The sequence below is a fragment of the Bubalus kerabau genome, chromosome 3 (genome assembly GCF_029407905.1).
Source record: "Bubalus kerabau isolate K-KA32 ecotype Philippines breed swamp buffalo chromosome 3, PCC_UOA_SB_1v2, whole genome shotgun sequence".
NCBI classification, from domain to species: domain Eukaryota; kingdom Metazoa; phylum Chordata; class Mammalia; order Artiodactyla; family Bovidae; genus Bubalus; species Bubalus kerabau.
Genome location: NC_073626.1, coordinates 75,251,007 through 75,274,474, shown reverse-complemented (window position 1 = coordinate 75,274,474; position 23,468 = coordinate 75,251,007). Strand labels below are relative to the sequence as shown.

The 23,468-nt window shown below is 38.7% G+C and overlaps 1 protein-coding gene across 2 annotated transcripts in view; it reads right to left on the bottom strand.

Moving 5' to 3' along the window:
* ATF2 (activating transcription factor 2) overlaps nucleotides 1-18,676 on the bottom strand; it is an 84,581-nt gene extending 65,905 nt beyond the window's left edge. Inside the window, exons 1-2 of one of the 2 annotated variants that reach the window (XM_055572167.1) lie at nucleotides 18,465-18,676; nucleotides 7,673-7,772 (exon numbers count right to left, since the gene is read on the bottom strand). The gene's annotated coding sequence lies outside the window, so the exon portion shown is untranslated. The remainder of the gene's footprint in view (nucleotides 1-7,672; nucleotides 7,773-18,464) is intronic. The other variant, XM_055572166.1, reaches the window with a different exon arrangement.
* Between the last annotated feature and the right edge of the window lie 4,792 nt (nucleotides 18,677-23,468).

The following is a 23,468-nucleotide window of genomic DNA, read 5'->3' as shown; positions in this document are numbered from 1 at the left end:
AAACTTTACATAACTGTATTAGTTTTGCCAAATATCAAAATGAATGCGCCACAGGTATACATGTGTTCCCCATCCTGAACCCTCCTCCCTCCTCCCTCCCCACACCATCCCTCTGGGTCGTCCCAGTGCACCAGCCCCAAGCATCCAGTATCGTGCATCGAACCTGGACTGGCAACTCATTTCATACATGATATTTTATATGTTTCAATGCCATTCTCCCAAAACTTCCCACCCTCTCCCTCTCCCACAGAGTCCATAAGACTGTTCTATACATCAGTGTCTCTTTTGCTGTCTCGTACACAGGGTTATTGTTACCATCTTTCTAAATTCCATATATATGCGTTAGTATACTGTATTGGTGTTTTTCTTTCTGGCTTACTTCACTCTGTATAATAGGCTCCAGTTTCATCCACCTCATTAGAACTGATTCAAATGTATTCTTTTTAATGGCTGAATAATACTCCATTGTGTATATGTACCACAGCTTTCTTATCCATTCATCTGCTGATGGACATCTAGGTTGCTTCCATGTCCTGGCTATTATAAACAGTGCTGCGATGAACATTGGGGTACTCGTGTCTCTTTCCCTTCTGGTTTCCTCAGTGTGTATGCCCAGCAGTGGGATTGCTGGATCATAAAGGCAGGTCTATTTCCAGTTTTTTAAGGAATCTCCACACTGTTCTCCATAGTGGCTGTACTAGTTTGCATTCCCACCAACAGTGTAAGAGGGTTCCCTTTTCTCCAGCTTTTCTTCCAATGAGCAAGCGTCTTTTAATTTCATGGCTGCAGTCACCATCTGCAGTGAAAAAGCTAGCTTAAAACTCAACATTCAAAAATCTAAGATCATGGCATCCAGTCCCATCACTTTATGGTAAATAGATGGGGAAACAATGGAAACAGTGACACTTTGTTTTCTCGGGCTTCTAAATCACTGCAGATGGTGACTGCAGCCGTGAAATTAAAACATGCTTGCTCCTTGAAAGAAAAGCTATGACAAACCTAGACAGCATGTTAAAAAGTAGAGACATTACTTTGTCAACAAAGGTCTGTCTAGTCACAGCTATGATTTTTCTAGTAGTCGTATAGATGGATGTCAGATATGGATGGACTATAAATAAAGCTGAATGCAAAGACTTGATGCTTTGAACTGTGGTGTTGGAGAAGACTCCTGAGAGTTCCTTGAACTGCAAGGAGATCAAACTTTCAATCCTAAAGGAAATCAGTCCTGAATATTCATCAGAAGGACTGATGCTGAAGCTCCAATAATTTGGCCATCTGATGCAAAGAACTAACTCACTGGAAAAGACCCTGATGCTGGAAAGACTTAAGGCAGGAGGAGAAGGGGACGACAGAGGATGAGTTGGCTGGATGGCATCACCGACTCGATGGACATGAGTTTGAGCAAGCTCAGCGAGTTGGTGATGGACAGGGAACCCTGGTGTGCTGCAGTTCATGGGGTTACAAAGAGTCGGACAAATCTGAGCAACTGAACTGAACTGAAATTCTGCCACATTATTAAATAGTATCAGCAGTCCCCAACCTTTATTGGCACCAGGGACCAGTTTGTGGAAGACAACTGTTCCACAGATGGAGGTGGAGGATTGGGGTGGGGGTGGATGGTTCAGGTGGTAATCTGAACCCATGAGGAGAGAGATGGGGATTGGTGAATGGCACAAAGCTTCACTCACTTGCCCCAACGCTCATCTCCCACTGTGCAGTCCAGTTCTTAACAGGCTGAGAACAGGTACTGGTCTGCAGTTGGGGGGTTAGGGACCCCTGATAAAATCATTAAATATTAAATGTCATTTTAATGGCTATACAGTATTTCATATAGATCTACAATGTCATACAGATACAACATATTTATAACTAATTCTCTATTACTCCATTATATGTGTGTGTTAGTGGCTCAGTTGTGTTGACTCTGTGACCCTATGGACTGTCACCCATCAGGCTCCTCTGTCTGTGGGTTTCTCCAGGCAAGCACATACTGGTATGGGTTGCCATTCCCTTCTCTGGGGGATATTCCCGACCCAGGGATTGAAAGTAGGTCTCCTGCAGTGCAGGTGAATTCTTCACCATCTGAGCTCTATTATAACTGTTCTCTTACTGATTTTTATCATCAGTGACTATTTCTGAGGACAAATCTTTGTGTAATATCTATAATTATTTCCATTAGATGAACTTCTAGAACTGAAACTACTATATCAAAGGTGAAGGCACATTTTTAAGACTTAATTTAAAACTCTTCAGATACATAACACTGACTTCTACTTTACCTGTAAGTATACAGAAAGACCTAATTTTTCAATGCCCACACCAACAGTGAATATTTAACATTTCTGTTAAATTAGTGGGAAAAAAATTTTTAAGTTGCATATCCTGACACACAAATGAGGTTGAACCTTTTCATATATATATTGGTTCTTTGTAATCTCTAAAATGCTTCCTTTGCCCAATCTTTTTTAAAAAATGGAAAATATCTGACATACAACATTGTGTAAATTCAAGGTGTAAAATATGCTACCTTGATACATTTGTATGCTGTAATACAACTGACAATGTATATTTATTTTACATTACCTAATTATAGTACAATATTGTTGTCTATATCCATTATACTGTAATTAGATCACCATAGCTTACTCCTTTCAAATTTGTATCCTTAAACATCAACTTTATCTATGTCTTTTGCCCATTCAAAAAAATAAAATGTTAGTCCAAAATTCTCTCTTGAATACAGGTCAGAGGCTCTTTCTTATAACATGGATTTCTGATTATTTACCTCATTGTATTCCTGATCTAGTCCTAACTATGCAAACTACAAATGATGCCCTAAACAGTGAAATGACTTACTCAAGGTAAAAAATGGTACGAGAAATTTCTCCTGCTATACTGTGCCTGCCAGCTGGCAAGCTTTGCTATACTGTGCATATGAACTGTCTTGCGTTGCAATTCTTTGCTTACCAACTATACAGCAATTTTATGTAAACCACTTTAAAAAAATAGTACAGAAAGACTCTCTGGGGACTTGTAGAGTTACTTAATAGACCCATTATCAAATAAAACCACACATAATATAAGACGCCAATTAAAAAATTGTAATGAAGAACACTTTAAGGAAAGATGAAAGGAAGGAAATGGTTGAAATTAACCAGCAAACCATTTCTTGTAATTTAAAATGAATATAAAAGACAACCTTCCAAGGAAAAACATATATAAGGGTATCTTCACGGGAGACAGATTAGTCAGGCCATTGAGGGAGCAGCCTGTCTAAGTACAGAGTGTGGGAACCTGGACAAGAAGAGAAAGGTGCTCGTGGGGGGAGGAGGTTGGGCTGGACAGGAGACTGAATTAGGTGAGGAAAGATCTGTCTATGCAGGCAGGGGGAAGCAGTCTGATGTGGGATGTCAGTGCCCCAAAAGGGTGAGGAGGCATCCATGTGAGGTAAAGAACAGGGATGGCATCAGCCCAGGACAGGATATCAGGGCCGAGCAAGAGGATACCTACCTGCTGAGAGGAAAAGGCCTGGTGGCAACAGGCAATTCATTACATGTAACGCAGGTAATGAATGAATAAGTGAATTTCTCAAGGATACAGTGGATGAAAATAGGCAACACTATACAGAGGATGAAAATAATTACACAGAATAAATCCTGATGATGAGATTTAGAGATACTGGTATGAACTCATGATTTTCAATGTAAACATACAGAAACACAGATGATAATATGTGTATAAATATGCACATATATTCACATACTTCCCTAGCTGTGTCACTGAGAGGGCCTAGGAACACTGATATCACATAAGCAAGAAGCCCACTTAGCACCCAGACCTTGATGTCAAAATGCCATTTTCAACCAAAAGGAACCTGGGATCCTTGAAGAATTGGTTGATTCCAGGGCTGAAGCAGGAAAAATACATGATGGGCCTTAAGTATCTTGTGCAAGAAAGAAGGAATACTATGGATTTAGTCAGAAAGTGGCTAGATCTCAGACAATTTCAGAATCAAAATAAATGACAGTAATAGATATTATAAATAAAATAGGATTTCATTAATCTGATATAAAAGATATATACCAATATAGAAGAATAAACTGAAAGTTTGATTAGACAGGATACTTACATCCTCTCAAACTATCTCCCCATAAAATACATTTTAATTACTAAAGGCAAAAGAGTAATATACAGTACAAATGCCTGGCAAACATCACTTTACTCAAGTGATACAAGTTAACAATACTAAAAATAAGAAAAATCAGTATCCATATCATTGCAACCAAAGGGTTGCAATGAGGAGGTCACAGCATCACTTTCATGATAGTCATGCCAAAGACACATAATCTCAATCTAATCATGAAGAAATACTACACAACCCCAAATTGAGGTAAATCCCCTCAAAACAACTGGCCCATAATTTTCAAAGTGTCCAAGTCAAAGAAAGATCAAGGAACTGTTTCAGATCGAAAAAGACCAATGAGTCATGACAACTAACTGCAACATGAGATTCTAGACTGAATCTGTTTGCTATAAAGGACAGACATTATTGGAATAACTGGCAATACTTAAATATAATGTACAGATTAGATGGTAGCAATATTTTGAAATTAACTTAATTTTCATGGTTGTATTATGATTTAAGAGGAGAATGTCTTATTGTAGAAAATAAAGTATTTGCAGGAATGGGACATCATGCTAGCAACTTATCTTAAAAGGTTCTGAACTAAAAAAAACTAAAAATAAAAACAGAAAAACTTACAGAAGGAGCTTAAAGTGTATAGAAATAACATGCACTATCATAATTCACATATAACCATTATATAATTAGCATCATGTAACTTTTAGCAGTAGTTAAGAGAATATACTAAAATATACAGATTCTCTTAACAATTCTCTGATTGTTTCTGGATTATAACTTTAATATTGTGTCAAAAAACAGAAAAACTATGTTCTATATTGAAAGTTAAGAGCAAACAGAATAATAATTTCTGTATCTGAATAAAGACTTGAGAGGTGACTAAAATTTAGACAATTAGCTGTCCTATAGGCAACTCCCTTGTTTAAAACATGAAATGTGGGTTAAACATTTTAAGATAGACAATATTAAACATATTAAGATAGACAATCCTTTACCCTGTAATATCAATATTCCCATGCCATTTTGAATTATATCATTCAAATGATACAACTGATAAAAATATCTGCTTTTCTTAGATCTCCTATCAAAAACAAGTAAAAAGGAAATCACTTCATAGAAACTAGTATGAGCAAATGAATCATTGAAAACAGAAGTGGGGGAAGTGAATCCGTTTCTGGTGGTTAATTTCAGAAATCACTACATTCTAAAATATGAATTTTATTCATCTTCTAGTTATAGAACTACAAATGTTGTAACCTCTACATTTAAAGCATGTACTCAAGCTTCAAAGCAGATTTCTGAAATACAGATAATATTTAATGTGACCTATGATGTGCAGAATTCCCAAAACATTTCTAATACAAATATATTTTATGAAATTTATTTGAAGATATTTGACTATTTGTACCTGATACTGCATTAAGAATAAGGTATGTTTCCTGACCTCAAAATTAGTTTAGTAAGGAAGGCAAACAAGTGAAAAAGGTAATACTAATTTAGTGATATACATACAATAATAAAGATATACACAGGTGCTATGGGAACACAGGGGAACAGGGAGTATACTAGAGCTGGTTACCTTTCTTCCCCACCCATAATCCCCTCTTAGAGCCAGACGGCCAGCAAAGGGCAATCCTATATTTCCATTACCCGACATACCTGTTTCATTCAGGTAAACCAGGAAACACATCTGAGTAAGTTAAGCCAATCAGATTACCTCTTCAAGAAATGTGTTAAAAAAAAAAGTCAACCAGAGCTATACATTAGACATTTAAAATCATACTCAGGATTCACAGACACCTTCAGTCATGTTCATACTGATAAGAAATTAATGAAAGCCAGAATGGAGCAGGCACAGAAAACAGGGACAAAAAACCATGTAGCCAAGATGAGTGAAAGAGGTTTCTATGAAGCCTGATGCTTTCTGTGACTGGGTCAAGTGAGAATCTTTTCTATACTGAGTATGAGCTCTTGTTTTCTCTAAAGTTAAATTTATCTGATATTCTACCCCGTCATTAAGACAAGTACATAACCAACCCTGGAGAGACAAAAGATCTGTGAAGGGTACTAAAGGAACTAATGCCTGGACTTAAGTCTTCTCAAAGAAAAAAGAGATGATGGGCAGAGGAAAATAGCAAAATACACAGAAGGATGGATCTCCAAGAACCTCTAATGGCTAAACTATGGGCTATGTGATTGAAGAAGAAGAGAGCTGGGGCCAGAGCAGGAAGCAAATTTCAAAGGGCCTTTAGTACCCGAGCAAAGAGTCTGGAGTCCAACCTTATTTCCTTATCTGACCCCTACCCTGAGGTTATAAACTATGGCCCTGTGCCAAAATTTTAAAAGTTTTTCAGCTTTCTAAATAGTTGAGGGGTGTGTGTGGGGTGGGAGGGGCAGAGGAGAGAAAGAAGCAATAGAGACTATATGTGACCCCCATAAAGACTAAAATCTTACTATTTGGCTCTTCAAAGAAGTTTGCTTAATCTTGCTATTAAAAATGGGAAGATTCATGTTGAGGTTTGATGGAAAATAACAAAATTCTATAAAGCAATTAACAAATGAATTAAAAGAATTTAAAGAATTAAATAATAAAAATGTAAAGATTTTAAATAGGTGATTTAGATCATCAAAGGGGCATTTTTGCAACATCACTAATAGAAGTGTGGAGGATGATTAGTGAGAGTAACACCATGCATAAGAAAATCAGTTACAAACGTTTAGATTCAGGAAAGAGAATGATGATTTATACTCAAACAATGCCAGTCAAAATGAGAGGAAAGGAGAAGTTATGCTCTTATGGTTAGGTCTCTAATCCTTAACGGTGTCTGGAGACCCTTGCATGGACTGGCCTCTGACACCCACCGCATTCTTATGATACCTTGATTTTCTGGCTGTAGTAATGCAAACTTTAATCAGCTCACTCTCTCATCCTAGAGTGCTCTTACTTCCCATTCATCTGTTTTTTTTTTTCATTTTATTTTATTTTTAAATTTTACATAATTGTATTAGTTTTGCATCTGTTTCTTAGTTAATGCCACTCACCACTGATCTTCCTCCCTCCACTTTCCCCATACCCTGTAATTTCAAATGTCTCTTTTAGTAATCCAGTTATTGAGCACATCCAAGAGAGTAGGACTTTCTGTCCAAATTGTTTTTAAAATATAGAAAATATCTCAAGGATTAACTCCTGTTACTATCCTTATAAAGTCCTACAAGAGTTGCGACTTTCATACTGGGACCCTTTGCTATAAAGGACTCCCTAGTCAGACAAGTTAGGACCCTTTGAATTAAAATTATGTACTTTTATGTAAAGTCTTTGGTGTGCTTTTATATGCTGATATGCATTGTAGCTCCAAAAGGACATCTCCAAATCTGCCAAACCTCAGAATTTTTTTTTAATTAAACAATAGTCAATACAGTAGGACACTAACATTCTGAGGATTGCTGTCTGGAAATATCTCTTTAATAATATTTGAGAGACAATCACAAAATAAAAGGCCACTTTTGCAGTAAAAACTTAAAATCTCTTACCTTTCTAGCTGGTAGGCCATGAGCTTTATCTACTCTGCTGCCAGGTATCTGTCAGCTCTTATCAAGTAAGCAGTGCTTCTCAAGCTTCCATCTAAATATCCTTAGGGCAAAGGAGAGACAGAAAAGAGAAAACTCATTACTCTGCAAGAGCTAAATAACTTCACTACAAAAATTTATAAATGGTTATTTTACATTTTAAAGTGCATGTGAATTTTGCCTTCCATTCCATTATTTAATATAAAAATTAAGGTTCCCTCAAAAATCTTCCAGGAAGATACTTATCCTGTGGCCTCCCACAACTCCTGGCACACTGCCACCTATTAGAGGTGTAATAGTTTCAAGGATGGAAGCATGGCAATGGAGTCTTGGTGAAAAGAGAAAAATAAAACTTTTTAATGTAACAGAAAGGAGAGGTAGTCATAGCTGATCTGTAAAATGGCAGTGCTGAATCTGAGCAGCAAAATTCTTAGAGTGAACATATTAATAGTTCCTCCTGTATCCGTGTGCTTTACACAACAGTTTATGTGGTTCTTATTTGGAAACAACTTGACTTTTTTACACCTGTATCAGCTAGGATTAGGTTTAGCTGTGAGTGAGAAAACTCAAAATAACAATGGCTTAAGTGAGTCAAAAGTTTATTTCTCACATGAAAACAGGCAGTCAGAACCATGACCATTAGGAACCCAGGTTCCTTCTATTTTGCCGTTTTGCCATCCTCAACATGTGGCATCTCCATCATGGCTTAAAATAACTGCTCAAGGTCTAACCGTCATATCAGATGACAAGAAGGAAAATGGGGAGATGAGTGATAGCCTCCTTTCAAGGACACTTTTCAGCAATTTTACAGGAAACCTCTATTCTGGTCAGAACTTAAGTCACATGGCTAGAGCTAGCAGGGAAGCTGGGAAATACATTCTTTATTTCATCATATGCTCAAGGTGGTGGTGGGGGGAAATGGAGCATCTACAATAAGGAAAAAAGACGAGAATGAATATTGGTGGATAATTAGTTTTTTCTATCATCATACTCTGGTTGTTCTAAAATGGAAGATGGTTGGATACCTTGTAGAGATGCCTTATCAGTCCACTGATGGGAGCTTTCAAAAGTAGATAGTTCTGCCAGCAGCCAAGAAGCAAGACCAATGTTAATAAGGACTTCTCTAAATATGCAAGACCAATCTGTATCTGAAGACCAGAGTAAAGAAACAACCTAAATAGCTAAGGTTTGGAAGGATAATCTCACTAGGTTTTCCATAAACTTTCCATAAAAATGATTACACGGGACCATTAGGTAAGTAATGGAGTGCCTAAGGTGAAACTGGGTAAGAACTTGCCAGAAAGCTCAGTTATTAACTGCATTAGGAAAAGGCAGGAACTTTGTTCCTGAACAAAGTTAAAGGGAAAATCAACTTTTCTCTACATTTGAGTGCTGAGCTCCCATACGTGAGAGTCAAGTGTGAATTTGGAGCTCCATTTCCTTATTGCACAAACTGTTGAAAAGAGAACTTGTACTTTACCTTGAGTAAGGTTGGCTGAAAAGGCCTTAATATGTTTAAAACTTCTGATGCAAATACCAAAAGCGAAAATGACTCTTATTTCAAAGCTGGCAACAAAATTGTTTTATATACAGACTGTTCCTTAAAGGAAAAGGGACCAGAAGAGGGTATTCTGCTAGACAAATATAAAATAGGGACTATGAAAGGAGCAGCAATTCAAAGGACAAATGGCTCTGTGGGATAGCTCAAAGTTTCACATCTTCCAGAGCGAGATAAATTTCTGCAAATTATTTCTTTCATGGAAATGCTTAAGCATGGCTTCAGATTTTCCTATTGAATATTTGCATTTAGTTCATCAGCTGCTTACAAAAGACCAGGAACTTATATCTAGAAAGCAGCAAGATAGCCTTATGATCTTTACTTCAAGCAAAAGCAACATTAAGCCAGCCAGCTGAACCTGCCAAACAGGGCTCATGTTTAATGCATGCAAGGTTAAGCTAATTATCTAGACTTTGAAAAACATTAAAAATAAAGGTTTGTAACTTGAAGGGCACAAATGTAAGGACTCTCTCCTTTACCACTACTACCCTACCCCAGCTACTGTGTATGCGTGTCTTATACTTGGATAAAATCGACTTGTAGGTAAGGGGTAGGATCTCTGTCTGCTAAAGGGGACAAACACTACTAATGACAAGTATTCAGGAAAGAGAAATTGTGCCAAGGAACAGGGCCCAAAAAGGTAGACATCAGTGTGAGAAAGGAATTAATTCTACTTAAGGGTGATTCTGGGAGAGAAGCTAGCTTCCAGCCTTGTGGGAGCAGAAGGGCTAGGTGGCTGGGGGAATAGACTTTCAAGGCAGCAACATTCAGACAGGTGTTTGTATTACTGCAGATACACTAAGACTTTTCAAGGGACTCATAAGTGAAGACATGTTTTAAGAACATCAATTCTTGTATCTTCAACTTCCCTGTTTGCGTTCCTAATAATAATCTGCCTGCCTGCTTTTCCTAAGTGCTCTTAATTCCATACTTGAAAAGAAACCCATACCTCTTAGCCATATCAAATATTATTACAATGCATTGCCCTGGATTGTAAAAATCTCCATGGAACAAAACAAGGGGATGATTTAAAATAAGGGTGTCTTAAAGCCTCCATTAATCAAGGCACCCTTAAAATAGTGCTGTTAAAGCAAAGCATGGCTTTTTAAGAATGGTGTTGTGCCTTGTGTTGAGGAATGTTTTGAATTCAGATGTACTGAACAATGTGATGACAGGAACAAAAACCCTTTCATTTAATGATTGCCTCTTCTATTCTCAAAATACTGTGGAAAAATGCATTGTCCTGAGAGTGAGCTTCATGAGAACAAAGAAAAGAGGAAATCAATAGGAAACTCTGTAAAGTTCAATTTATATTTGTTGCAAAGAAGTAGGATAAGGTGATGTGATCAAAATAGTTTAAAGCATTAAAATACCCTGGATTCAAATAAAATTATTCTTAATTATAAGTTCAGTGAGAAAAAGGAACAATAAAAATGCTCAATTGTTAAAGGTGAATTAAGTCGTTTGTGTTTTTAAACCAATGACAGATCGAATCACTAAGGATCACAGTTGACGCTCGAACAACTCAGGGCACCAATCTTCCATACAGTCCAAAACCCGACTGTAACTGAAGAGACGTCCTCTGTATATGTGGATCCTCCACTTTCGCAGTTCTGCTCCCACAGAGTGAACTACTGGCAGGTGACGCAGTAATATTGTATATACTACTGAAAAAAATCCACGTAAGTCAACCCATGCAGTTCAAACCTGTGTTCATCAAAAATCAACTGTACTTAGAATGGTGTCAATATCTTGAAAAATTTATTTTCAACTCGTTGTTTAGCCACTAAGCTGTGTCTGACTCTTTGTAACCCCATAGACTGCAGCATGCCAGGCTTCCCTGTCCTTCACTATCTCCCAGAGTTTGCACAAACTCATGTCCATTGAGTCAGTGATGCCATCCAAACATCTTATCCTCTCTTGCCCGCTTCTTCTCTCGCCCTCAATCATTTCCAGCATCAGGGTCTTTTCCAATGGGCTGTCTCTTCACATTAGGTGGCCAAAGTACTGAAGCTTCATCATCAGTCCTTCCAAAGAATATCAACTGGTTTGATCTCCTTACTGTCCGAGGGACTCTCAAGTCTTCTCCAACACCACAGTTTGAAAGTATAAATTCTTTGGCGCTCAGCCTTCTTTATGGTCCAACTCTCACATTCACACACGATTACTGGAAAAACCATAGCTTTGACTATACAGACCTTTGTCAGCAAAGTGATGTCTCTGCTTTTTTGTCTCTGCTTTAAAACTTTTCTTCCAAGGAGCAAGCATCTTTCAATTTCATGGCTGCAGTCACTGTCCACAGTGATTTTGGAGCCCAATTAAATGAAATCTGACACCATTTCCATTTTTTCCCCATCTATTTGCCATGAAGTGATGGGACTGGATGCCAAGATCTTCATTTTCTGAATGATGAGTTTTAAGCCAACTAAAACTAAACTTACAAAGAAAAATTTTAAGAATCAACTTAGAAATGTGCAAGAGTACACAGTTCATCAAATTTATTTTCAGGAATATGAGTATACTAGGCAGAATGGCTGCCCAAAGATGTCCCCACCCCAACCCCCCTGGAATCTATGAATAGGTTATGTTACAGAGCAAAATGGACTTTGCAGATATAAAAATGGTCACAGATTCTGAAACAGGAAGGTTATCCTGGGTTATCCAAATGGGCCAATCTGATCACATGACCCAGTGAGAGCAGAGAACTTTCTCTGTCAGATTCTGACAGTAGCAGAAGTCAGAGATAAGCAAGAGATAGACTTTACTTGCCATTACTTGAGGCAGCAATACTGAAAGCATTTTAGCTTCTACAAGTGAAGACCAGCTCCAACTGACAAGTCAACGAGGCAAGAGGAACGGCAGTCCTGTAACTGTATGCAGTCAACAATCCAAATGAACTGGAAAGTGGATTCTTCCTCAGAGACTCCCCCCTCCCCCAAAAATGTAGCTCTGTGAGCATACTGATTTAGACTTTGTAAGGCCCTAAAAAGAGGGCCCAGCTGGACTTCTGACAAAAGTTGTGAGATAAATTTCAGTTGTTCTATAATGCAAAGTATGTGGTTATTTTTGATGAGGAATAGAAAATTAATAAAGCAAAAATTGTAGGGACTCAGGAGGACAGGCTTGCAGACCAAGGAACTGCAAAGATTTATTAGAGTTTTCTCTGTGATCTAATTTCCTTCTCATATCTTGGTAAGCACCAAAAAAAAAAAAAAAAAAAAAAAGCCAAGAAATGATCCTAGAGCTCACACTGGGAACAGCAGTATAGTCATAATAAACTTAAACCTAAGAAGCTGAAAACCTGAAGCTGTAAGCTAGAAGGACTTCATTCTCCTTTCAAGGTTTAAGATTCTTTGAATTTCTAAGCTAGGAAAAATTTAAATGGTATGATTTCACTACTAAACTCTCCAGTAAGAAAAATATACTAGTTTCAGGATTGTCCAAAAAAAGTGAAATTACTGTATATGTAAAATACATTAAGTACAGTGCACAGCACTCATACAGTATCTATTCAGTTTATTATAAATTTTACTGTTTTATTTTGACTTTAAATGTACATTTTCCTAATAATCCTAATCTTACTACCTCCTTTGTTTTTAAAGTCTGAAGGTGAGAACTAGTTAAATTTTTAGACAGACTTTTTTTTTTATTAATCTTTAACCCATGAATTTGATGGTATCCCCTCAAGTTATCTGGTACATGTTTAGTTCATCAGTGTAAGGAAGTGAGAAAAATATAAGCTCAGCTTTAAGGATGAAAGCAGTAGTTTTTAATTGTTGCCCACTCCCAGCAGACATGGGACTTGCCAGGTGGCACAGTGGTAAAGAATCTGTCTGCCAAAGCAGGAGACCCAATAGACACAGGTTCGATTCCTGAGTCAGAAAGATTCCTTGGAGTAGGAAATGGCAACCCACTCCAGTATTCTTGCCTGGAAAATTTCGCATACGTACGCACAGCACACATGACAGATGTTCTTCATACATATCACCACTCCCAAGAGTATACCAAAGTTTTGATGAAATTCCTCAAAGTTGATGGGATACATGAAGAGCATCATAGACTTTTCTCAATACTGTATTCATGAAAGTACATTATGAGTGCAGATGGCCCTATGGATTCAAACCTTGAATCAAAAACATTTGGGGGAACAGGACTTCTTTGGTGGTCCAACGGTTAAGGCTCTGTGCTTGCAATGCAGGGGGCACAGGTTCAATCTCTGGTCAGGGAAATTCCAATATCCCAAGCAGTGTGGCAAAAAAAAAAAAAAAAAATGGGGGGGAAGAAATTTCAGAAAGTTCTAAAAAGCAAATCTTGTGTTTGTCTCCTGCTGGCAACCATGTACACAGCATTTACACTGTATTAGGTATCATAAGTAATGTAGAGATGATTTAAAGAACATGGGAGGATGAACTTAGGTTATATGCAAATACAATGCCATTTTATATATGGGACTTGAGTATCAATAAATTTTGGTATCCACAGGGGATCCTGGAACCAAACTTCCACAGATATTGAGGGATAGCTGTATGTGAATAGTGAAATTAGCCCAATGTCTCAAAATATTCTTTAATAAAAATAACAGTAGTCCAATTTTTAAGTCAAACTTCATTTCTCAAGTGAGTCTTGATTATTCCCAGACCTCTACTTCGTAGGTGATACAAGGTAAGCAAGTTCTTATTTTAAATTTTAAAATTACAATAGAACAAGATTATAAATATATAAACACAAAGAACTTACAGATTAATGGTTATGAATGTGAACAGTGCTAATCCAAGTTTTTACCAATAACATTATTTTGGACTTGGTAATCATATGAGTTATGTGAAATAACATCTCCAGCATTGTTTTTGCTCAAGGCAGATGAGCAAAATGTGCCTCTTGATCACTGCTTTTCCTCACTAAAAACTTATCTCTGAAAGAATAAAAAGATTAAATAGAAATTCACAGCTCAGCAAGAATTAAAATAATTCATAATCACCATTCAGGAGTATATCAATAATAATTTTTCATTATGAAGAGGACACAAATAAGATATAGATTATGTACAATTCCCATAACAACACTAGTAAGCTTACATCTTCCAACACCATACAAAGTATGTCAAAATTCAAGTAAATGAAAGAGATACTACCTCAGAAGTAACCCTCATTCCAACATCCATATTTCACAATCATTAAAATCTATCTTACAAAAGATAAAAGATACCAGTGACTCTCAACATTGTGATTGAGAAATGATGTTGTACTTATAGTAAATAATTAGTAAAGAAATCAAAAGCACAAATATCAGAAGTATGGTCTTTAAATTGAATCATCAGGAAGAAATGAAAGGTCTCACTGAAATGTTTATAGTGGGATTGGTGAAGTAGAAGAAAATGATAACTGGATTGCACAGAAATCACAGTATTACAATTTTATCAGTTCAGTGATTTCTGGTAACACTATCCTAGCAAGTATCCAATAAATAAAAGGAAACTCACTTACCCAAACAATAGAATTAGAAAAAAACTAAGTTATAAAACTGGAATGTCAAAGATTCAGGTTCCATGAGGCAAACTTAAGAATGTTTAGGGAACATATTTATAAACTTAAGGTCATTATTAAGGTAGCCATAAAATACCAAAATACACCTGGTGATTTACCAACTGGCTTTTGCCAATTACAATCATTTCCACATGTCTCTGCTGCTGCTACTGCTGCTGCTGGGGCTAAGTCGCTTCAGTAGAGTCTGACTCTGTGCGACCCCATAGACTGTAGCCCACTAGGCTCCTCCATCCCTGGGATTCTCCAGGCAAGAACACTGGAGTGGGTTGCCATTTCCTTCTCCAATGCAGGAAAGTGAAAAGTGAAAGTGAAGTCGCTCAGTCATGTCCGACTCTTAGCGACCCCATGGACTGCAGCCTACCAGGCTCCTCTGTCCATGGGATTTTCCAGGCAAGAGTACTCGAGTGGGGTGCCATTGCCTTCTCCTTGTCTTTCTCTACCAATCTTGAGAATCTCTCCGATAATAAGCTACTATTACTGTTGGGACTGGGCTTTCAGGTGGCTCAGTGGTACAGAATCAGCCTGCCAAGTAGGAGAGACAAGTTTGATCCCTGTATTGGGAAGATCCCCTGGAAAAGGAAATGGTAACCCACTCTAGTATTCCTGCCTGGGAAACCCCAAGGACAGAGGAGCCTGGCAGTCCATGGGGTTGCAAAGAGTTGGACACAACTTAGCAACTAAACAACAACAGCTGTTGGGAGTGCTTTCTATTCCTTGAATATTGTGACAGAAAAAATGACTGAGAATCACTATCTTTGTTAAGACAGACTGCAGACATGGGTGAATAGGCCTAGCCCCCAAAGCATTTATTTACATCCCTTCTTGTTGCAAAAAATGTTTTTAATTACTACAATTAACAAAATTCCAAGAGAAAAAAAAGCGTCACTAAAAATAAAAATGTAAATGATGTATCAGTTTCAAGCTTGTTAAAAAGAATTAAGTGAAAGTAATAATATGTATTTACAATTACAATATATATGTAAAATAATTCCAATTATTGTTGGCCTTAAAAATCCACAAACTTCCTTAAATTTCTTTGAAACTATACCTTACACTAACTTTTTAACCTTAAGAAACAGAAATAAGATGTTTTGTGGGATTGGCCCCTAGATATGAATGGTGAATACTATTACTACCTCCTCGTTAAGTTCCATTAAGAGAACATGAGGAATTTTATGTATGTTCTTAGTCTTAAGGAATAGGTATGAGAATAAGATAAACAGAAATATAGTAAGTTAAACTTCTGACTATAACTGCTAATTTGTTTTATTTACAGTACATTTTAATTAGAGCCTAGAATAACATTTTATGTATTAATTTTAAAAAACAAATTATTGCTACTCACTGGGTTTTCAATGAGAGACTGGTGGAAATCTGGTTTTAAATAGGGAGACTTCAACTACTTTATCTTGTTGGAGGACATTACAGTAAGACTATTAAAGAGAAAGAAGTACCAGCTTATAGTCTTTATTTCATAATGGAAGGAAGAGCTTGAAAACAAAAATGAGTGGAAACAGCACGTACAGTAGGACTGTTTACTTGATTTAATATGATCTAACAACAATTTACCAACAGAGAATATACAAGTCATTAAACCCCAACTTTTCCAAAATACAAAAATTTAAGTAGAAAAAATGTAGATGATTAATTGAAAGTTAATACTAATTATAGGTAGTAGAAATTTGAGGCAGAGTACATCATTTTTAAAAACGAAATTCATATAGCTTCTAAATCCTAAATACAAATACTCCAATTTATGAAAGAGCTGACACAATCATTTTTGCTGTTAATCTTAGTTTTAAAACACAAAACAAATATTCCAAGTAAAGTAAATGTAGGAATTTCTGGATTACATTATCTAATAGATAATATAGTGCCCCAAATATGAAATAAACATTCTAATAAGATGTTTTAAAAAAAGAACTTCTAGAAAATACAATCAAATCTGCAGAAGGTACCATGTACCTTAAAAACTTAAGCACAAAAGCACCTGAAAGCTCCGTCCTTAATGACAGTTAAAAAACAAGCACTTATGTTCTAAATTACAATATTATATTTTAGTTAAAAACCTAACGGCGGCAGCATCCTCTCAGAGTAAGATTAAACATGTCTTGGGGAAGCAGCATACACAGCACTGTAAATCTGGACTACCCTTACAGATTATTTTACAGAGATTAGGATCCAATTATCGATGGCCTTAATTGTTTGATCTGAAGAAAGGCATCTCTATTTTTTTTAACATACTTTACAATGATGTTCCTGCAGTTTTGAGAACAGTGTTTTTAGTTGATTCTTCAAGTCAGTGTAATCAATTAAATAACAAAATATAATTGCTATTATATTTGTCTTTTAGGGCACCTAACCATATAGGGATGACTTTCTAAGAAGTTTCTCACCTTCATAGTTTTGGTACAAAAGACCAAAAATACAGGCTTTAAGATAATGCCTAGAGAGACTGACAGTGGTTATAAATTTCTTCAGATAGGACAAAAAATGTGCTCAGTGCAACAGTTTTTGTTCTGATTTCAAATCTATACATTAAGTGTATCTACTGTTACTGTCTCCAAATTTTAAAATTCCCTAGAAATTGTTACTTTCACATAATAATAGGTATTAGTCAATAGCCTAAAGTCCATCAGGAGTAATCCCTTTTACTCCATCATATTCACAGTAGTTTTGCTCTTGGCCTGGCCAGTTTTAAAACTCTTCATTAAGCAAAGGCAAAGATAATTTTATACGATATAAAGGCACAAAAATAGTCCCCATCTCTTTAGCTCTCTCCCTCCTTCTAGCGTCAGTTGAACCAGTGAACACAGAACCCCCCCCCCACACACACACACACATACACACACATATACACACACTCTCGGTACTGGTCCCCAGAGCATCAATTAAAAAAAAAAAAAAGTTTTACCCCTACGATTCTCTAGTCTACCCAGGAATGTTAAAAAAAAAAAAAAAATGGGGGAAAATACGAGAATCAATCTGCACCGCACCTCAGCCCCGCCCCATCGGGAAAAAGTGGGGGGTGGCGGGAGTGTGAAGGGGCAGAGAGGACAGAAAAGGCCAAGACTTCCAAGTCCCAGGTTCTCCATTCCATTTGTTCCGTCAGCTTCCACCGCAGCCAGAGACCCTGACCCTATTTTCTACCGCGCCTCCAGTTCCTCCCCACGCCACCATCATATACAGTGCCCAACCACTGAGTGCAGAGACCAGAGCCGGCCCTCTTCCTGTTCCAGTCCAGAACTGAAGGGGGGTTTCCCTGCGCCCTCTGCGACTCCGACATGTGCCCCCGGTACCTCCGAACAGACCAGAGAAGGGGAAGGTACATCGGGGGAGGGGTCTAAGAGACGCCGTTATTCCTTTTTCCTCCACGTTAGGAAAGCGCGCGAGCGGGGAGGGGCCGGAACAACAAATGCCAGTTACCTAACGGTCCGGCCTGGCCAGTCCGGCTCCTGAAGCCGACGCCGCGCGGACCGCAGAGGCGGCAGCGCAGCCACAGCCGCCCCGAGGGCTAGGCACAGAGGCAGGAGAGCCCGAGGTGATGGGAAGCGGGGGGTGGGGACTATGGTGAGCGACGTCGCCATGTTAGTGCCTTCTTTCTCCGTATCCCTACAGTCTCCAGTCCTGCGGCCCTCTCCTCATCACTACTCACCTTTCCAGCTCACTAGTTCATGCTCTTTTCGGTCGTTGGGAAGACCCAAGCTCCGCGGTGTTTACAAACTACCCCTAGAGGAAAGGGCTGAACCGCACTTTAAAGGCCACGGGCTCCCACAGGCTTCCGTCCTCTCTCGCGAGATCGGACTGACAACCCTTCTCTCCGCCCCACTCCCGGCATCCCTCCTTTCTTCTCGCGCCCCTCCCCTACACGCACACTCCCCTTCTAGCCTTCCTTCAGACGGAGCGCCTCCGGGTCAGGTGGTTCCGTCAGGCTTAAGGAAGGGGGTGGAACTTCAGGAGGGCAGGGAAAGGGGGGCGGGAACCAAGGGATACTCGGGCGCTGATTATTGGATAAAGAACTCGAAGGGCGGGAAGCAGTTATGGAGGGGGCGGGACCAGAGAGTCAAAAGAGCTGTATCTCTGTAACCCGCGAGCAACTGAAGACTGTGATTGGCAGACGGCTGGGAGGCGGGCGTGAGTGTGGGGCGCTGGAGCAGGTGGATGTTGAGGTCGCGTGAGGTTGATGGTGTGCAGGAAGGAAAGGTGAACTCTGGGAAGGCTGCGAGCGGCGGGAGAGAAAGCAGGAGTCCTCTGAGCCCAGCTCCGGAAACCTGGTATTTCCGTTGCTGTCACTTCCCGGTCCTAGGTAGAAAGGAGAGTAAAGCGTAGGGAGGCGCTCACCAAAACCCACCTTCCGGCTACAACTGAACCCTGAGACGGAGAGCTTCGGTTTAGAAGCGGAGTGTGCTGGAAATTAACTCTCGAGCCCCCAACATGTCTGAAATGGGAAAGATGTCAGTTCTGAAAATAAACGAGAAAGCCTTTACTATGAATGGCATTTTTTCGAATTTTACTATGCTGTAGCTGAAACTGATTGCTCCGGCTCTTAGCGCCCTGTACGTGATGTTAGCATATAATTATGTTCAAAGTAACTTACCAAAAGGAAATACAGTGCTTTACACTATATCTCCCTAACTTAAAATAGTAACAGGGACTTTTTTATAAGAGAAAACCTTCCATATTATGGTGTATCCTATTTTATCAATTTTCCTTTACTAAGTAGTTATAGGCAAAAATACATCAATTTTAGTAGAGATAATTTCAAATCTTTAGAACATGAACAACTCCGTGTTAACACTTTAGAGAAAACCAAAGGACACTAATACGGCATAGAAATAGCGCTCTTTCCACATTACTATCCTACTGCTTCACAGGTCGATGCAATACCAAGAAAATATCTGTCAAACTTTGAAGGTACCTGTTTAAAAACTGTGTGTGTGTGGGGGGGGGGGGGGTGTTATATTTGATTAACATGAAGGACAAAAGAGATCATATTTATTGTGCCGCAGTTGACACAAATACACTCCTACAAACTAGAAATCTGTGACTCTTTTTACAACTTAAATGTTTCAAATGTTAACTGTAGGGATATTGGTTGTTCAATAAATACACACTGGCACCGTTGAAAAGTATAGGGACCCCTGCGAAAATCTGCATTAGTTTTTTAAAAGCACATTTTTTCCAGTGCCTATTTTTCTGCTTATTAAGTGATGATTTCTAGTCTGTAGCAATTTTGTGATTTCAGTTTACATATAAACATATTTGCTCGACAATAAAAACTTCGCCTGCTAATGCAGGAGACATAAGAGACATGGGTTCAATCCCTGGGTTGGGAAGATCCCCTGGAGAAGAGAATGGCAACCCACTTTAATATTCTTGCTTGGAGAATTCCATGGACAGAGGAGCCTGGCAAGCTTTAGTCCATGGGGTCCCAAAGAGTCAGGCACAATTGAGCAACCAACACTTTCACTTTCATGAGTATAAACGGTACTCTCGAACATCTCCAAACTCAAGTGAAACAGAAACTGTTGGAAGATTGTGGAGCATGTATTTGACAGTTAAAGAACTGCAGTTCAGTAACGGTATCTGGCATTTAGCAGGTTTCCGGCCTGTATGCCTGTATGTGAGTCAACAAACCCCTCTTTTAAAACTAATATCATTACTCAAGAGACCTGAAAGAAGCCAAAGTATTGACACAGTTTATGTCTCAAATTAAAATGAAAGTACCATCCCTATATGTTAGTAACCCTGTAGTACTGTTAGTGTAGTGTAACATTGATTGTTAAAACCTCAGGAGCTCAGGGATTAGATCTGATAGAGTACCTGAAGAAATATGGATGGAGGTTTGTAACATTGTACAGGAGGCAGTGATCAAAACCATCCCCAAGAAAAAGAATGCAAAAAGGCAAACTGGTTGTCTGAGGAGGCCTTGCAAATAGTTGAGAAAACAAAGAAGTGAAAGGCAAAGGAAAAAAAGATATACCCATCTGAATGCAGAGTTCCAAAGATTAGCAAAGGGAGATAATAAAGCCTTCCTAAGTGAGGCCACAGGACTGGAAAAGGTCAATTTTCACTCCAATCCCAAAGAAAGGCAATGCCCAAGAATGCTCAAACTACCGCACAATTGCACTCATCTCACATGCTAGTAAAGTAATGCTCAAAATTCTCCAAGCCAGGCTTCAGCAATATGTGAACCATGAACTTCCTGATGTTCAAGCTGGTTTTAGAAAAGGCAGAGGAACCAGAGATCAAATTGCCAACATCCACTGGATCATGGTAAAAGCAAGAGAGTTCCAGAAAAACATCTATTTCTGCTTTATTGACTATGCCAAAGCCTTTGACTGTGTGGATCACAATAAACTGTGGAAAATTCTGAAAGAGATGGGAATACCAGACCACCTGATCTGCCTCTTGAGAAATTTGTATGCAGGTCAGGAAGCAACAGTTAGAACTGGACATGGAACAACAGACTGGTTCCAAATAGGAAAAGGAGTACGTCAAGGCTGTATATATTGTCAGCCCGCTTATTTAACTTATATGCTGAGTACATCATGAGAAACGCTGGACTGGAAGAAACACAAGCTGGAATCAAGATTGCCAGGAGAAATGTCAGTAACCTCAGATATGCAGATGACACCACCCTTATGGCAGAAAGTGAAGAGGAACTCAAAAGCCTCTTGATGAAAGTGAAAGTGGAGAGTGAAACAGTTGGCTTAAAGCTCAACATTCAGAAAACGAAGATCATGGCATCCAGTCCCATCACTTCATGGGAAATAGATGGGGAAACAGTGGAAACAGTGTCAGACTTTACTTTTTTGGGCTCCAAAATCACTGCAGATGGTGAGTGCAGCCATGAAATTAAAAGACGCTTACTCCTTGGAAGGAAAGTTATGACCAACCTACATAGCATATTCAAAAGCAGAGACATTCCTTTGTCAACAAAGGTCCATCTAGTCAAGGCTATGGTTTTTCCTGTGGTCATGTATGGATGTGAGAGTTGGACTGTGAAGAAGGCTGAGTGCCGAAGAATTGATGCTTTTGAACTGTGGTGTTGGAGAAGACTCTTGAGAGTCCCTCAACCAGTCCATTCTGAAGGACATCAGCCCTGGGATTTCTTTGGAAGGAATGATGCTAAAGCTGAAACTCCAGTACTTTGGCCACCTCATGCGAAGAGTTGACTCATTGGAAAAGACTCTGATGCTGGGAGGGATTGGGGGCAGGAGGAGAAGGGGACAACATAGGATGAGATGGCTGGATGGCATCACTGACTCAATGGACATGAGTCTGAGTGAACTCCGGGAGTTGGTGATGGACAGGGAGGCCTGGCGTGCTGCGATTCATGGGGTCGCAAAGTCGGACACGACTGAGCGACTGAACTGAACTGAAGTGAACAATTCAAAGAAATAGAGGAAAACAATAAAATGGGAAAGACTAGAAATCTCTTCAAGAAAATCAGAAATACCAAGGGAACATTTCATGCAAAGATGGGCACAATAAAGGACATAAACAGTAATGGACCTAACAGAAGCAGAAGAGATTAGGAAGAGGTGTCAGGAATACACAGAAGAACTAAAACAAGATCTTAATGACCTGGATAACCACAATGGTGTGTTTGATCAGTCACCTAGACCCAGACATCCTGGAGTGTGAAGTCAAGTGGGCCTTAGGACACATCACTAGGAACAAAGCTAGTGGAGGTGATGGAATTCCAGCTGAGCTATTTCAAATCCTAAATCGACTGAGTGGATCACAGCAAACTATAGAAAATTCTTAAAGAGAATACCAGACCACCTTGTGTGCCTCCTGAGAAACCTGTATGCAGGTCAAGAGGCAGTCAGAACGGACATAGAACAATGGACTGGTTCAAAATTGGGAAAGGAGTACAAGGCTATATACTGTCACCCTGCTTACTGAATACTGCCACATGTCACTCATGTCAATCAGTATACCCTGTATACTGTCACATGTCACTCATTTATAAGTGAGTTATAAATGTTACAGCATTTCAAATTAGATGAATTTAAAAAACATTTTCCATTCACTTATGTCAAAAATTTGAAATCCTTTTCTCTAGTTTTGATTCATTTTCAGTTGGCAGTAGGTTTGGTTTTAAATTTCTCCTCTTCATCCCTCCTCCTCCAGGACTTTGCCAAGTTGATAATTATCTAAATGGGTTAAAACATATTTTTTAAAAAAGTCTTTGGAAGTCCTTTTAGACAAGAGAAGAATCATTAGTAATACAGATGGTACCCTGATCTGTTGTGAGGATACATTTTGCTAATTTTCTAAAGAGAAAATATATCAAAACTGAAAAAACATAAAGGAGGTCAGAGGAGGACTTCCCTGGCTGTCTAGTGGTTAAGACTCCATGCTTCTAATGCAGGGAATTTGGGTTCAGTTCCTGGTTGGGGAACTAAGATCCCACATACCATGCAGCCAAAAAATTAGTAACTTTTTTAAAAATGAAGGAGGTCAGAGGGAAAAACGGGTGTAATGAATGCAAATCTGTTACATATACATGTAGCAGTTTAGCATAGCAAAGTAGCTCACTTTATCTACATCTAGTTCCACAACAGTTCCTTCACTATAGCTTTTCTGCAATGGAGAAAACATTAGGTGTGTACAAAATGCAGTCAGTATTTTCAGTTCTGATCCTGTG